Below are 17,860 nucleotides of genomic sequence, written 5' to 3'. Positions count from 1 at the left end.
TTTGACTTTGCAATAATTTTGTTCCAAGTTCTTGTCATTTTTGTCCACTAAATAGATTAACCATTCAATGATGCACTTGGAAACTAGCTAGTCATTGTGGGAATGAACTTAGTTATTAAAGAATGATGCTGAAGCTTGAGTCAGTCAATCAGAAATCTGTCCTATTTGGCACAATGTTGTGCTTCAATTTCATCATTAATATTAACATAGAATTTGTAGCATAGGAAGAGGCCTTTAGCCAAACTGGCCCAAGCTGGTGTTTACACTGTACCTGGGCCTCTCTAATTGCATCATGCTAATTTATGCATTTTAGTCAAGGTATGTTTTAGTTTGGCAAAAGTTAAAAACTCTGTTCCTGTAATAGGTTCATGTATAGCTGCAGCTGGTATAGCATCAGCACAATTGGTATACTATCAAACTGAAATGTCTGACATAACAGTGACTACAATTCGAAAGTACTTCATTGGGCTGTAAAGCACTTTGGAGTCATACCTAGCCCAAAGGAAGATGGTTATGGTTATTGGAGGTCAATCATCTCAGTCCCTGGACATCACCGCATGAGTTCCTCAGGGTAGTAATATAAGCCCAGTCATCTTCAGCTGCTTCATCAATGACCTTCCCTCCATTCTAAGGTTAGAAGTGGGGACGTTCGCTGATGATTGCACAATGTTCAGCACCATTTGTGACTCTTCAGGTGCTTAAGCATTCCTTGTTCATACACAGCAAGGCCTGGACAACATTCAAGCTTGGGCTGATAAGTGACAAGTAACGTTCACGACTTATAAGTGCCAGGCAATGACCATCTCCAACAAAAGAGAATCTAACCATCACCCCTTGACATTCAATGACATTACCATCACTGTATTCCCTGCTATCAACATCCTGGGGGTTACCCCTGACCAAAAACTGAACTGGACCAGCTATATAAATACAGTGGCTACTAGAGCAGGTCAGAGGCTGGGAATTCTGTAGTGAGTAACTCACCATCTGACTCCCCAAAGCCTGTTCACCATCAACAAGGCACAAGTCAGGAGTGTGATGGAATACTCTCCACTTGTCTAGATGAGTGCAGCTCCAATGACACTCGAGAAGCTTGACACCATCCAAGCCAAAGCAACTCACTTGACTGGCACCCCACCCACCATCTTCAACATTCACTCCCTCCACCAGCAACACACATAGGCAGCAATGTGCACTATCTACATGCAGCAACTCACCAAGGCTCGTTCAGCAGGATCTTCCAAACCCGTGACCTCTACCACCTAGAAAGACCGGGTCAGCAGATGCATTGGAACACCACCACCTGCAAGCTCCCCTCCAAGCCACACATCATCCTGACTTGGAACAGTAATATAGTTCCTTCATTTGTTGTTGGGTCAAAATCCTGGAACTTCCTTCCTAACAGCACCATGGGTGTACCTACACCACATGGACTGCAGCGGTTAAAGAAGGCAGTTCACTCCCCCCACCACCTCAAGGGCAATTGGGGATGATCAATAAATGCTGACCTGGCCAGCGACGCCCACATCCTGTGAAAGAATAATTTATTTTTAAATCCAGACTTTGTGAAAGGCACTGTGTAAATGCAAGTCCTTTCATAATTGAAGATAACTTTCAGCCAGTCAGTTTTGTGCTCAACTGGGATCTAATTGAATTCAACTTAACTTTTTATGAGAAAAAGTAATTAATTGAAATATGCCATAGCACGTATGTTCTGGACATATGGGAGAGTAGGTCTTGAATAGATAATTGCCACAATGGTGGGTTGTTTGCTGTGATAAACAAAAGGCTATCCTACATTAACAGTGTGCTATCTGCAGCAGGCACATGATTCTCCAGCTCATTACTCTTCAAAAGTACTTCATTGGCTATAGAGTACTTTGTGAGCCTTTTATTTCTGTAACCTCCACAAGCCCTACAACTCTTGCCCATCCCCATGGTATAGCGGTAATGTCACTGAACCGATAACCCAGAGATCCAGGTTAATGCCACGGGGATGGGGGTTCAAATCCCACCATGGCAGCTGGAGGAATTTAAATTCAGTTAACAAATCTGGAATATAAAGCTAGTCTTAGTAATAGTGACCATGAAACTATCATCAATTGTCATAAAAATCTATCAGGTTCACTAATGTTTTTAGGGAAGGAAATCTGCTATCCACACCTCGCTTAGCCTACATGTACTGTAGATCTACAGGAATGTTCTTGACTCTTAACTGCCCCCTGAAACGGCCTAGCAAGGCACTCAGTTCAAGACAATTAAGAATGGGCAACAGATGCTGGCCTTGCCAGTGACACCCACATCCCATGAATGAGTACATTTTTAAAACGTTAATTATTCCACCTGCTGATGAGTCAAGCAATGGAATTCCCTCCCTAAGCCTCCCTACCTCTCTACACTCCTTTAGGATGCCTCTTAAAACGTACCTGTTTGATCAAACTTTTGGTCATCTGCCTTAATATCTCCTTATTTGGTTCAGTGTCTAATTTTGTTTGCTCCTGTCAAGCGCCTTGGGAGATTTACTACATCAAAGGTGCTATATAAATGCAAGTTGTTGTTGAGGTTGTGAAAGGCATTATATAATTTAAAATCTTTCTTGGTATTGTTATGGACAGGGCAAACTGAACTCTCCTATTTTTCTTGCCATCTGTCTGCAAGCAGAGGTGTTTCAATTTTTTGAAATAGACCGTGGCGCGTTTCCCCCAACCCTCTGCTTGTGAAGTCAATGTTAAAGTGACTCGCAGCAAACTCTCTTTAAATCAGCAGTATTGTTTATTCATACATTCAAACACTGGAGATGGTCGGCACAACTTCATATATGTGTATATATACACACACACACAAGGAGAGAGGAAAAACAAGAGTTTTACAATTTATAATAAAAAGAAACAAAAATAGGAATATCAATTCATGTGAATGTCAGAGTCCAGTAAGGGTTCCTTCACGTAAGAGTTAAAGTAAAGGCAGGTTCAGCTAGCTGAAAGCAGGAGTTACCGAATTCCTTCAAAGTTGGTGATGATACAGCAAGATGAGGTATACAGAGACTTGGTCTGCTTTATAGGAGATGGTAGGAATCTCCTAGAGAACCAGGATTTGAGGAGGTTTAGACTTGAGCAGGCTTTATTGTCGGCCTGGAGTCCAACCTTGGTGTTGACAGGCTGGATGTTAACAGCAGACTACCCTGGGAGTCCAGGAATGTAACATTTCAAAAAGCAAAAGAAGCTTAGGTCATGTGGCAGTGTCCATTGATGAGTCAGGTTCAGGTTAATAATCAGTTTCTATGTCTCTGGTCAAAATCCATTGTTCTCCTTAGGAGATAGTTGGTGGCTATGAGCATCTCTTCAGGTGTAATGAGTTTCGATGTCGTTCTCTTTTTTAAAAGTCCAGGCTGGGGGGACAGACTGTCTGCTGTCCCCTTACTTTGTTGATTGTAATGGGTCTACACAATGAAGGTGTGAAATTTTAGAAGGATGGGGGTTGAGCTTTATCCTGTAACTACTGTTGGAAGCTTCCAGAACTGAAGCCAACTTTCAAATCATGTGACCTATAGCAGCCATGTTTTTGGTCCAGCAAAGTCCATTTCTAAATACACAAAGTAAGGTTTGATTTACACAGTTTATGATCTCTTTCATGCATTTTGGACATGGCAGTATTAATGGGATGCCATAACATAAAGCAGGCAAGCTTTACCCCAGTCTTCCCTGAATTCCAAGAACAGCCTTTAGAGGTGCAGAAAATGTAGGATGCATTTCTATAGAGCATAAACACCTGGCTAATGCAGAAAGAGAAGAATGTAGAAAATGAATTGGTTCTAAACACAAGGTGACTAAGTAGCTGGATTTTGATGGTATACATCTTAGACTGCTGACGGCAGAGAGGAGAGAGCAGAGGATCTGGTATAATTTATCAGTCTGTCTTAGAATCCACATTCTCCTGGAGGACTGGAGGGTAACCTGTGTAACACCTCTTTTAATAAGCAGAGATGGCTAAACCAAGAAACCTCAGAATTTGGCTGTGGGCAACTAATATCATTCATAATTTAAGATATTAGTGAAATTTTAGAAATGTATGGATAATAAAGACTTGCCAACGTGGTTTGTTAAAGACAGATCATGTTTGACAAATTTGAGGTTTTTAAACACTTGTAACAGATTGCATAGGTAAAGAGAATGCTGTGACATAATGTCCATGGATTTTCAAAAGGTGCTTAATACAGTATCATGCCAGAATCTGTTACAAGAATTCAATCATATGGAATGCAGGTTGGTGGTTACAAAGTCAGTGGGTGGCAGGAAACAGAGGGTTAGGAAGCATGCTGGTGATTATTAGTAGAGCTTCCCTTCTAGGAGCATCCATTAATTTTGTGCACTGCACCAGAATTCAGGACCGAGTCTCAATAAAAATCATCAGAGTAACTTTTCATGGATGATTGTTTTTCAACTCAAGTTTGTTTTATTATTTGCTATGTTCATTTCTATTGCTGTGGATAAAGCTTTTCTCTATTGGGCTCATGTATTAGAGCAGTAAAAATTGATGGGTTTTTTTTGGTTTTTCAGATCAAATTACTTACATTTCTGAATCCATGGCAATGCTCTTCCTTAATGTGTAGGGGTCCAGACTTACAAAACCAGATTTGGATTATAGATGCAAAAGGCTTGGATTATAGATACTGTATTAAGTTGTGCTTGCTGTGATTTTGATTTTTTCCAACTCCTGTCAGCAGTTGAGCAAATCTCTCATTAATTTAACATTTCATTTTTTTCAAAATGTTAAGTGTTTTGCTCTCCTATGTGCCTCTTATTCGCTCTCTGACTTGTACAAATCTTGTCTTCCTTTTTTCATTCTTGACACTCATTCCCTTTGCCTTTTTCTTGTATGTGTATCTTTTTTTTATGATTCTCTATAACTCCCTCCCTCTCCATTTCCACTGACTTTATATTTCCAGAGCCAGACTTCTGGCGGCATAACTTTGATAACTATGCCTGAAAATTTGTCTCTGTGAGAGTCCCCGTCCGCTGGCAATGTCCTTTGGGGCCTTTTATTCTTTCACGCAATGTACGCATCGCTGGCTAGGCCAGTATTTATTGCCCATCCCTAATTGTCCTTGAGAAGCTGGTAGTGAGCCACCTTCTTGAACCACTGCAGTCCATGTGGTGTAGGTACACCCAGTGCTGTTAGGAAGCAAGTTCCAGGATTTTGACCCAGTGACAATGAAGGAATAGCGATATGGTTTCAAGTCAGGATGGTGTGTGACTTGGAGGGGAACTTGCAGGTGGTGGTGTGGTGGTGTTCCCATGCATCTGCTGCCCTTGTCCTTCTAGGTGGTAGTGGTCGTTGGATTGGGATTTGCTGTTGAAGGACCCTTGATGTGCTGCTGCAGTGTATCTTGCAGATGGTACACACTGCTGCTACCGTGCATTGGTGGTGGAGGCAGTGAATGTTGAAGTGGTGGATAGAGGGCCGATCAAGTGGGCTGATTTGTCCTGGATGGTGTTGAGCATCTTGAGTGTTGTTGTAACTGCACTCATCCAGGCAAGTGGAGAGTATTCCATCGCAGTTGTGTCTTGTAGATGGTGGACAGGCTTTGGGGAGTCAGGGGGTGAGTTATTTACTGCAGAATTCCCAGCCTCTGGCCTGCTGTTGTAGCCACAGTATTTAAATGGCTGGTCCAGTTCAGTATCTGGCCAATGGTAACCCCCAGGATGTTGATAGTAGGGGATTCATCGATAGTAATGCCATTGAATGTCAAGGGAAGTTGGTTGGATTCTCTCTTGTTGAAGATGGTTGTGGCTGGCACTTGTGTGGCATGAATGTCACTTACCACTTATCAGCCCAAGCCTGAATGTTGTCCAGGTCTTGCTGCATATGGGCACAGACTACTTCAGTATCTGAGGAGTTGCGAATGGTGCTGAACATTGTGCAATCGTCAGCAAACATCCTCATTTCTGACCTTATGATAAAGGGAAGATCATTGATAACGCAGCTGAAGATGGTTGGGACTAGGACAGGGAGATGGCGGCATAGTGGTATTCCAGAGACCCAGGGTAATGCTCTGGGAACCTCGGTAGATGATGAAATTTGAATTAAAAAAATTTGGAATTATAAGCCTGATGCTGACCAATTGTCATAAAAACCCATCTGGTTCATTAATGTCCTTTGGGAAATCTGCTATCCTTACCTGGTCTGGCCTACATGTGACTCCAGACCCACAACAATATGGTTGACTCTTAATTGCCCTTGTTCAGAGGGCATTTAGGGATGGGAAATAAATGCTGGCCTAGCCAATGATGCCCACATCTCTTGAACAAATAAAAAAAAATACCTTGAGGAACTCCTGCAGTGATGTCCTACGACTGAGATGATTGATCTCCAACAACCACAGCCATCTTCCTTTGCTGGGCATGACTCTAACCAGTGGAGAGTTTTCCCCCTCATTCTCATTGACAGCAGTTTTGCTTGGACTCTTTGATGCCAAGCTCAGGCAAATTCTGCCTTGGTGTCAAGTGAAATCACTGTCGCCTCACCTCTGGAGTTCAGCTCTTTTGTCCATGTTTGGACCAAGACTGTAATAAGGTTAGGCGCTGAGTGAGCAGGTTATTTTTGAGCAAGTGCCACTTAATAGCACTTTTGACAACCCCTCCCATCGCTTTGCTGATGATCAAGAGTAGACTGATGGGTGGTAATTAGCTGGGTTGGGTTTGGCCTCCTTTTTCTGGACAGGTCATAGGGCAATTTTTCACATTGTTGGGTCGATGCCAGTTTTGTAGCTGTACAGGGACAGCTTGGCTAAGAGTGCGGCTAATTCTGGAACATAAGTCTTGGCTACATAGCTGAACTGGGAGCAATGGTCCCTTCTAACTATATGAATATGAGTGCATTGAAAGTCATGAGGTATGCTCATATCAAATAGACCTGAAGGAGAGAATGGAGAACATTTTTTATTATGTATAAACGACACCTAATAATGAGAGCAGAAATGAAGTCTTCATTCAGGGAAGACCTCTGTGGGGGAGTAGAAGGGAGAATGGAGAACTATCGTACCACTTAAAAATGGTCTAATTATTTTTCCCACGTAGTTGGTTCAAAGTGTCATGTTTATGTGGATCATTTAACAATGAGACACTCTCATTACAATTGCACAGCAATCAAACAATTAGATACACAAGACATTTTTAATAGTATTGATGGAAATGGTAGATCAAAGAATAAAATAGTTGTAAAATTAAGATGATTTGTTGTAATTTATGCCTGCTTGACTAGTGACAGTCGCTGCTTGTAGGCTCTTCATTGATTTGCCTTCTCTACTATTGGAAGTAGTGACCCAAAGTCCTGTCTTTACTACAAGTGCCTCTCGACCCAATCAGTCCAGAAGCTAAAAAAAAAAATGTTTATTAGCTTTTTAATTAAACATGATGGGCATATTTAAAACATACTGGTTCCAGGTAGAGCGGCAGCTAACAGTAACAGACTAAGTCACCAATCTAAACTCAGATAGTTATTAATACTGTTTATTTATGCATGCTAGCTCAAGGCAAAGTACACTGCTGTGCACTACAGCTTATTGCTCTGGGATGATGTTGTGCATGCTGCCAAGCTCTTAATTAGGATTCAGATGGTTGATTACCAGTGTGCAGACAATACTAATTGAATCTATTTAAAATTCAAACTAGCAATTTCTGTTGAAGTTAACCGTAATGGTACAATGCACTTTTTTCCTATATTTTTAGGGTATGGTCTGGCATTGGCTTTATTTAACTTTGTGTTTGTTCAAATGCTGGTTCCTAGATGAAAATTGTTGTGTCAAATGCATTATGAACTGTCAGTTCATTTTTTTTAGGAAGAAAATCAATACCTTCACACTGCATAGTTTGTTTTATAAACCCTATTGAAATTAGGAAGTGACTGAAAATCAATTATGTCTCAAAGAAGAATGTTTAAGTTGTGAAATTAGTTCAAGTTGATGCTCACAGGAAAATTTCTCCCTCTAGTCAGCTTTTTGGGTATAAATTATAGCTGCTTTTACACGTTAATGAAGTTTAGACAGTTCATGACAAATACAAACTATTATTATAGTTTCCTGTGTAATTATCTGTCCAAGGGGCTAAATCTCTAAATTAACCTTGACTGTCAGTTATTCAACATATTATGCCAGATGTTGGAAATCATATGTTTGTTTCTGCACATTTTTCTGATGTGTGTTACTGTGTATTTACAAACCTGGGCATGCATAACGTAGTAGTATTTTGAAGTTGGGAACCCAGCCATCACCAGGGAAAGGAAGGGATGATTAGCTGTGCAAAGTGAACTCTAGTGAAATGTTGCTGTATTGATGAGGTGTGACCAAGAGGAGTGGGCAACGGGAAATGTCATGATATTTTTTTGTTCTTGAACATATCCCCTGATTTAGCATCAACTTGCAAAAATTTGCTTTTAATTCTCAATAAAAATATCCCAACTGCACACAGTTAGGATTCCTTCACCAATAGGTTGCCACATAAGACATAGGAGCAGAAGTAGGCCATTTGGTCCATCAAGTCTGCTCTGCCATTCAATGAGATCATGGCTGATCTGATAATCCTCAACTCCACTTTCCTGCCTTCTCCCATAACCCTTGATTCCCTTACTGATTAAAAACCTGTCTATCTCAGCCTTGAATATACTTAATGACCCAGCCTCTACAGCCCTCTGCGGTAAAGAATTCCACAGATTCGCTACCTCCTGAGAGAAGAAATTCCTCCTCACCTCTGTCTTAAATGGGTGACCCCTTACTCTGAGATTGTGCCCTCTGGTCCTAGACGCTCCCTTGAGGGGAAAAAAGCCTCTCAGCATCTATCCTGTCAAGCCCCCTATATGCTTCAATAAGGTCACCTCTCATCTTCTGAACTCCAATGAGTACAGGCCCAACCTACTCAACTTCTCCTCATGAGAAAATCCCTCCATACCCAGGACGAACGTGGTGAACCTTCTCTGGACGGCCTCCAATGCCAATGCATTTTTCCTTAGATGAGGGGACCAAAACTGTTCACAGTATTGTTGGTGTGGTCTGACTCGTGCCTCATATAGTTTTAGCATGACTTCCCTATTTTTATACTCCATTTCCTTTGAAATGAAGGCCAACGTTCCATTCACCTTCCCTATTACCTGCTGAACTTGTATATTAGCTTTTTGGGATTCATGCACGAGGACTCCCAAATCCCTCTGTGCTGTAGCTTTCTGCAGTCTTCATTTAAATAATATTCAGCTCCTCTGTTCTTCCCGCCAAAATGCATAACCTCACATTTTCCCACATTATATTCCATCTGCCAAGTTTTTGCCCACTCACTTAACTTGTCTATATCCCTCTGTAGACTCTTTGTGTCATCCTCACCACTTGCCTTTCCATCTATTTTTGTGTCATCTGCCAACTTGGGGATAGTACATTCACTTCCCTAGTCATTAATATATATTGTAAATAATTGTGGCCCCAGCACTGATCCCTGTGGCACTCCACTAGTTTCAGGTTGTCATCCTGAAAATGCACCCCTTATCCCAACTCTCTTAGTTAGCCAATCCACTATCCACGCTAATATACTACCCCCAACATGATGGGCCCTTTTCTTATTAAGTAGCCTTATGTGGGGTACCCTATCAAACGCCTTTTGGAAATCCAAATACCTTACATCTTCTGGTTCCCCTTTATCTATCCTGCTCGTTACCACCTCAAAGAATTTTAATAAACTTGTCAGGCATGATTTTTCCTTCAGGAAGCCATGCTGACACTGCTTGATTATATTAGGCATTTCTAAATGCTCTGCTATTACATCTTTTATAATAGACTCTAACATCCGTCATTGGGAAAATGTTAAGCTAACTGGCCTGTTTTTTGTTACCTGTTACCTGTTTTTTGTCTCCCTCCCCTTTTGAATAAGGGCATTACATTGGCAGCTTTGCAATCTTCTGACGATTCCAGAATGGAAGGATTCTTGGAAGATGACTACCAGCACATCCACTCTTTGTGTAGCTACTTCCTTTAATATCCTAGGATGCATATCCAAGGATACCCAGGTCCAGGGGACTTATCGGACTTTAGCCCCATTAGTTTCCCAAGTACTTTTTCTCTAGTGATAGTTATTGTATTTATTTCCTCCCCCGCTTTTGCCCCATGATTATTCAGTATTTTTGGAATGCTACCATGAAGACTGATGCAAAGTATTTATTCAGTTCCTCTGCCGTTTCCTGGTTCCCCATTATTATTTCCCCAGCCTCATTTTCTAAGGGGCCAATGTTCACTTTGGCCTCTCTCTTCCTTTTTATATATTTAAAGAAGCTCTTACTGTCCATTTTTATATTATTTGCTAGTTTACCCTCAAAGTTTATTTTCTCCCTTTTTATTTATTTTTTGGTCATCTTTTGTTGGTTTTTTAAACTTTTCCAATCCTTTGGGTTACCACTAATCTGTGCCACATTGTATGTTTTTTCTTTCAATTTGATACTATCCTTAACTTCCTTGGTTAACCATGGTTGGTTTATCCCCTTCCTAGAATCCTTCTTTCTCACTGGGCTATAGCTTTGTTGTGAGTCATGAACTATTTTCTTAAACATCTGCCATTATACATCAATCATCTTTTCTGCTAAACTCCTTTCCCAGTCCACTCCAGCCAACTCTGCCCTCATTCCTTTGTAATTACCCTTATTTAAGTTTAGCAGTTGTTTAAAACCCACGTTTCTCACTCTCAAACTGAATGCTAAATTCTACCATGTTATGGTCACTTTCCTAGGGGATCTTTTACTCTCAGATCATTTATTAAACCTGCCTCATTACACATCATTATCTCCTGATTTATTCTCTGTCCTACAGTTTAGCTACTGTTAGGTGGCCTATAGGCTACTCCTGCCAGTGCCTTCTTCCCCTTGTCATTGTTTATCTCCACCCATACTGATTCTATATCTTCCGATCCAAAATAATTTCTTGCTATCGTACTTATTCCATCTCGTACTAACAAAGCTACCCCACTGCCCTTTCCTTCCTGCCTGCCCTTTTGAAAGGTTACATACCGCTGAATATTTAGTTCCCAGCTTTGATCTCCTTGTAACCACGTCTCTGTAATAGCTATAAGATCATACCCATTAATCTCTGTGCCGTTAATTCATTTATTCATAACTTGCCCCTGATGGCGAGCAACTCTTTAGATTCCTGGAATGGCTCTGTATTTTCAGAAATAAAAACAGAAAGTGCTGGAAATGCTCAGCAGGTCTGGTAGCAGCTATGGAGAGAGAAACAGAGTTAACATTTTGAGTTGAATGACTTCTTAAGAACTGAACCTCAGAGCTTTAGTTCTGAAGAAGAGTCATACTTGATGCAAAATATTAACTCACTTGCTCTCTCCACCAATGCTGCCAGACCTGCTGACTATTTCCAGCACTTTCTGTTTTTACTTCAGATTTCCAGCATCTGCAATATTTTGCTTTTATTTTCTGTATTTTCAGATTGAGGAGACAGTTGACACGAGCACACCACACACCTGACTGGATTGCCTCTGGCAGAATTTTTAAAATTCGGACTTATCATGGTTTAATTTTTTTTTCTAAATCAATCCTGTCACCTGTTCAACTGGTGAACTACGCAATATTAAATAAAAACAGAAAATGTTGGAAAAACTCAGGTCTGGCAGAATCTATGGAGAGAGTAACACAATTAACAGTTCTAGTCCATATGACTCTACTTCAGAGCTAAAGAGAAGTAGAAACGTGGTGAATTTTATACTGTGTAAGAAGGGGTGGAACAATGAAGCAAAATAGGAGGTTAGTAATAGGTGGGAGCGAAGGAGAGATTGACAAAGATAACACGGACACAAGAGAAAGGGAGTGTTAATGGTAGTGATAAAGACTAAAGAAAGTGCTGATAGTAAAGGTAAGGTAACGGAAGGTGTTAATAGCAGAACAAGGGTCAGCGCTCTGTGAAAGCACAACATAGAAACAAGTGACAAATGGTCCTGTTGGGGGATAGTGGTTTGGGGACAAAGGATTAAAAATGAACAAATAAATAAAAGAATAAAATAAATTAAAACAATAAATAAAAATTGGATTAAGAAAGGGGTCAAGATGGAGGAGAGAATTCATGGTCTGAAGTTGTTGAACTCAGTGTTAAGTCCAAAAGGCTGAAAAGTGCCTAATTGGATGATGAGGTGCTGCTGCTCCAGTTTGTGTTGGGCTTCACTGGCACATTGCAGCAGGCCAAGGATGGAGATGTGGGCATGAGAGCAAGATGGTGTGGTGAAATGGCAAGCAACAGGAAGGTTTGGGTCGTGTTTGTGGACAAAGTGAAGGTGTTCCGCAAAGCAGTCACCAAGTCTGTATTTAGTCCCCCCAATGTAGAGGAGACTGCATTGGGAGCAGTGAATACAGTAGACCAAATTGAAGGAGGTGCAAGTGTTTGGGGCCTTGGAGAAGGGAGGAGGTAAAAGGATAGATGTTGCACCTTCTGCGAATGCATGGGAAGGGGATGAGGAGTGGACCAGGGTGTCACGGAGGGAACAGTGCCTATGGATTGCTGATGGGGGATGAGGGGAAGATGTGTTTGGTGGTGACATCATGCTGAGGTTGGCGGAAATGGCAGAGGATGATCCTTTTAATGTGAGGCCAGTGGGGTAAAAAGTGAAGACAAGGGGGACCCTATTATGGTACTGGGAGGGAGGGGAAGGGATGAGGACAGAGATGCGGGAAATGTTTCAGACACGGTTGAGAGTCCTGTTGACCACAGTGGGGGGGGGGAACCCGTTGGTTAAGGAAAAAGGAAGACGTCAGAAGCGCCGTTTTGAAAGTGGCATCATCGGAACAGAGGCAAAGGAGCTGAGAGAATAGGATGGAGTCCTTAAAGAAAGCAGGGTTTGAGGAGCTGTAGTCAGGGTAGCTGTGGGAGGTGGCGGGCTTGTAATGAATATTGGTGGACAGTCTATCACCAGAAATGGAGACAGAGAAGTCAAGGAAGGGAAGTGAAGTGTCAGAGATGGACCATGTGAAGGTGAGAGAGGGATGGAAATTGGAAACAAAATCAGTAAATTTTTCCAGGTCCAGACAAGAGCATGAAGCAGCACCGATACAGTCATCGATGTACAGAAAGAAGAGCTATGGGAGGGGGGCCTGGAGCAAGGAATGTTCCACATACCCCACAAAAAGACAGGCATAACTGGGGCCCATGCCACACCTTTTATTGGGAGGAAGTGAGACAAGTTAAAGGAGAAATCTTCAGGGAGAGAACAAGTTCAGCCAGTTGAAGGAGAGTGGTAGTTGATGGTTATTGTTCAAGGAAGAAGCAGAGAGCCTTCAGACGATCCAGGTGGGGGATGGAGGTGTAGAGGAATTGCACGTCGATGGTGAAGAGGAGGCGGTTAAGGCCAGAGAAGAGGAAATTGTTGATAACGTAGGGTATCAGAGGAATCACGGATGTACGTGGGAAGATACTGGATAAAGGGAGAGAGAATGGAGTTAAGATAGGAAGAAATGAGTTCTGTGGGCAAGAACAGGAACGGGCTGACCTGATGGGTATCCTGGGACATTCCTGTTTGTGAATTTTGGGAAGGAGGTAAAAGCGGGCTGTGCGGGGTTGGGAGACAATGAGATTGGAAGCTGGGGAGGGAAGATTTCCAGAGAAGATGAGGTCAGTGACAGTCCTCGAATTAATGGCTTGATGTTCAGTAGTGGCATCATAGTTCAGGGGTAAGAAGAAATGTCTGAGAGTTGGCGGTCAGCCTCTGCAAGGCAGAGGCCAGAACGCCAGACAACAACAGCACCTTGTTGGCAGGTTTGATAACCTGATGGAACAGAGTGCAGCAAGGTCAGAAGGAGGCAAGTTGGAGTGGATGAGAGGAGCAGAGAAATTAAGACGGCTGATGTCCTGCCGACAGTTCTCAATGAAAATACCAACAGCAGGTAACAGGCGAGAAGGACAGGTCCAGGTAGAGGGAGAATACTGGAGGCGGGTGAAAGGATTTGTTGAATGGGGGAAGGACACCTGCCTAAAGAAGTGAGCCACGGAGAGGAAGATGACGGAAGAAGAGTCCAGCATCGTGCCGAACCCAAAATTCATAGATGTGAGGATGTAAGGGGATTAAACTGAGTCCTTTGCTGAATACAAACTATTCAGTATCTGGGAGGGGAGGGTCAGAGGGTATAGTGAATATGTGGCAAGGACTGGGATTAGAAGAAGGGATGCGGTCAAAGGGACAGGATGGGGTGGAGGGTCCCAGATGGGACTTATAATCATGGATGTTTTCTCACCATGCATTATAGCAGTTAATTGGTACTGCAAATAATGGGAATTGGAGAATTGAAATGAAATAATTGTGCCAGATAATATTTTCCGTTTAGGTATGATTGATAGTAGGTTATTCCTTTCTTGGTTATGTCTTGTGGAGATAACTGGATTTTGGTTGGTGGAACAGGATTGAAGTTGAAGATAGACACAAGGCAGATCTGATCATGCTTGCTTCAAATGGATGGCTGTATTGGCCTTATGCTGTTGTGTTCATTATATCACGATAGCAATGACAAAGATGTAATAATACAAAATCTTAGTGAAAGCTGTTTTAGGAATGGTCCTTGACCTACAAAAGTAAAGTCGTTTATGTACCATTACGATTTGCTACAACTACAAATGTACTTGTACATGTTCCAACCTATAACAATACCAATTTTGCATTTTTGTTTCTATTATTGCGTTTTACAAAGCATCAGTATTGCGACATTGCTCACAATGAATCAGAGGTTATTTTACAAGAGGTGTGCTTCTCTGGTGAGAGAAATAAAAAATAATTACATTAAAAATTATGCCCAGGCACAATGAAGCAATAGTTTTTGGTTGGTTGTTGGAAAATAAAGAATTAATGTTTCCCTTTCCCACTTCAGCTGCATTAAGTAGCTAGTGATATTGCATAACTCAGACAAAAAAGTTTGGTTGACAATTTGAATGTGAAATTTTATTTGAAAAATGCTTTTAAAATTCATTCTCTGGCTTCTTTTCAGAACATTTGGAGAAATGGGAATTCAGAATTTCTTTAATCAAAAAAAAAGCACAAGGAAAGACAACTAATTTGTTCACTGAGAATCATACTAATGTGCACTGGGGAAATCTGTCTGCTGCACACTTGCATTTTCTAAGCTTTGTATACATTACTTTAGCTGATAACTCAGCTGATGAGGATGAGGGCAACAGGTGAACCCAACTTGGTGCACTATTGAAGATGGGCTGCTGTCATGGGTGAGCTGAAGTTTATGGAGCATCAGAGGCCTGGAAAGTATCAAAGTAATAAATTTTGGAGGATGTCAGCCACAGGGCTGAGGTAGGGTCAGAGGCATGCAGTAATGTTCAGAAGTAGCTAGCCTTTGTAATGAAATTTATGAAGTAGGAAGCTCAGCCTGGGGTCTTATGCCCGACTCTGTTTCTCCTCGGTCTCATGGGTTTCAGTAATAAATGTTTACATTTTATAACCATCTGTAAAACGAGATAACAATGGGATAATATTGAAGGATTTCTGTTTGCTTTGAAAATCAATTGATTTATAGCTTTTTATAACTCAAATTAGGATGAAGAAAGATATTCTCTCTCATTTAACCAATGCACCCTCGCTCTGTTTTGGAAAAACAGCTTGCATAAATTTTACCTGAATAAAACTTTTGAAATTTGCTTTCAAATAAATATAAACAACAACCAAATAAATGATGTTAGATTGAGAGAATAGCATCCTATCATTTGGCTAGTTTAAATGGTATTCTTGCATCCTGGGCAATTGTGCATACTACAAGTATGCAGTCTGCAGGACTTGCTTTCAGCTAAGATTGCTCTCGGCAAAAGTACTGGTCTGGATTTTGTGGTCAGCAGCGAAGCAACTGTGCTCGCCACTAACCTTGAAAGCTGCCCACAAAGATCTAGCAGCCTCTGCATCATGGATTTCCCAATGTCAGTTTGAATCTGGTGCCAAGTCAAGGGCATCTCTAGGTGCCTAGAAATATCAAACTGGGTAAGCACCCAATCACACTAATGTATTCTCACAGACAGCAAACCAGGTAGTTTTGGGAGGAGTTACCAACACAAAGTCCTTGTGGAGACCAAGTCCTATCTTCACGTTGAGGAGGCCCTCCATTGTGTTGTCTGGCACTACCACTGTGCTAAAATGGGATAGATCTCGCAACTCAAAACTAGGCATCCATGAGGTGTTGAGGGCCATCAGCAGCAGCAGAGTTGTATACAGCCACAATCTGTAACCTCATGGCCCAGCATGTTTTACTCTTTCATGGAATGTGGGTGTCACTGACAAGGCCAGCATTAGTTGCCCATTCCTCATTGTTGCTGAACTGAGTGGCTTGCTAGGCCATTTCAGAGGGCAATCAAGTGTTAAGCACTTTGCTGTGGGTCTAGAGTCACATGTTGGCCTGACCAGGTAAGGATGGCAGATCTCCTTCCCTAAAGGACATCAGTGAACCATTAGGTTTTTACGGCAATCAAAAACGGTTTCATGGTGATTATTATTATGACTAGCTTTTCTTTATTCCAGATTTTTTATTAATTGAATTTAAATTCCACCAGCTGCATTGGTGGGATTCAAACCCATGTCCTCAGAGCATTAGCCAGGGCCTCTGGATTACTAGTCCAGTGACATTACCACTACACCACCATATTCCCCACTCTACCATTACCATCAAGCCATGGGATCAACCCTGATTCAATGAAAAGTGCAGGAGGGCATGCCAGGAGCAGCATCAGGCATACCCAAAAATGAGGTGAAGCCACAATACAGGACTATTTGCATGCTCAGATCTTAGTTCTCAGTCCTGCCACCACCAGTTGTCATAGAGGTCTGCAGCACAGAAAAAGGCCCTTTGGCCCATTGGGTCGGCGCTGGTCAAACAAGTACTTAACTATTCTAATTCCATTTTCCAGCACTAGACCCATAGCCTTGTATGTCATGGCATCGCAAGTGCACATCCAAATACTTCTTAAATGTTATGAGGGTTTCTGCCTCTACCACCCTTTCAGGCAGTGAGTTCCAGATTCCCATCACCCTCTGGGTGAAAATATTCTTCTTCACATCCCCTCTAAATCTCCTGCCCCTTACCTTTAATCTACGACCCCTGGTTATTGATTCCTCCACCAAGGGGAAATGTTCCTTCCCAACTACCCTATCTATGCCCCTCATAATTTTATACACCTCAACCATGGCCCCCCTCAACCTCCTCTGCTCCAGGGAAAATAACCCCAGTCTATCCAATCTCTCCTCATAGTCGTAAATAGCGGTGGGTAATTAAACAACTAACTGCAGGAGGGGGCTCCACTAATAGCCCCATCCTCAATGATGAGGGAGCGCTGCATATCAGTGCATAAGACGAGGCTGAAGTATCAGCAGCCACCTCCAGCCAGAAGTTCCGAGTCGATTATCTATCTCAGCTTTCTCTTGAGGTCCCCAGCAACACGGATGCCAGTCTTCAGCCAGTTCGATTCACTCCGTGTGATATCAAGAAACGGCTGAAGGCATTAGATACTGCAAAGCCTGTGGGACCTGATAACACTCTGGCAGTAGTACTGAAGACTTATGCTCCAGAACTTGCTGCGCCCCTAGCCAAGCTGTTCCAATACAGCGACAATGCTGGCATCTACCTGGCAAAATGGAAACTTGCCCAGGTATATCCCATCCAGAAAAAGCAGGACAAACCCAATCTGGTCATTGACCACCTCATCAGTCTACTCATGATCATCAGCAAAGTGATGGAAAGGGTCATCGACAGTGCTATCAAAAATCACTCACTCAGAAATAACTTGCTCAGCAACGCTCAGTTTGGATTCTGCCAGGGTCACTCAGCTCCTGACTGCATTATGTCCAACCATAGG

At 42.1% G+C, this 17,860-nt stretch overlaps 1 protein-coding gene and 1 long non-coding RNA gene across 12 annotated transcripts in view; one reads left to right on the top strand and one right to left on the bottom strand.

Moving 5' to 3' along the window:
- rerea (arginine-glutamic acid dipeptide (RE) repeats a) overlaps positions 1 to 17,860 on the top strand; it is a 505,448-nt gene that overhangs the window by 349,993 nt on the left and 137,595 nt on the right. The gene's annotated exons all lie outside the window — the stretch shown is intronic.
- The window catches only part of LOC121288103, a 42,247-nt gene continuing 31,718 nt past the window's right edge, over positions 7,332 to 17,860 (bottom strand). Inside the window, exon 3 of the long non-coding RNA XR_005945306.1 lies at positions 7,332 to 7,372. This is a non-coding gene — a long non-coding RNA (uncharacterized LOC121288103). The remainder of the gene's footprint in view (positions 7,373 to 17,860) is intronic.

Source organism: Carcharodon carcharias, chromosome 15 (genome assembly GCF_017639515.1).
Source record: "Carcharodon carcharias isolate sCarCar2 chromosome 15, sCarCar2.pri, whole genome shotgun sequence".
Classification (NCBI taxonomy): domain Eukaryota; kingdom Metazoa; phylum Chordata; class Chondrichthyes; order Lamniformes; family Lamnidae; genus Carcharodon; species Carcharodon carcharias.
This window is presented reverse-complemented; position numbering and strand designations above follow the sequence as displayed.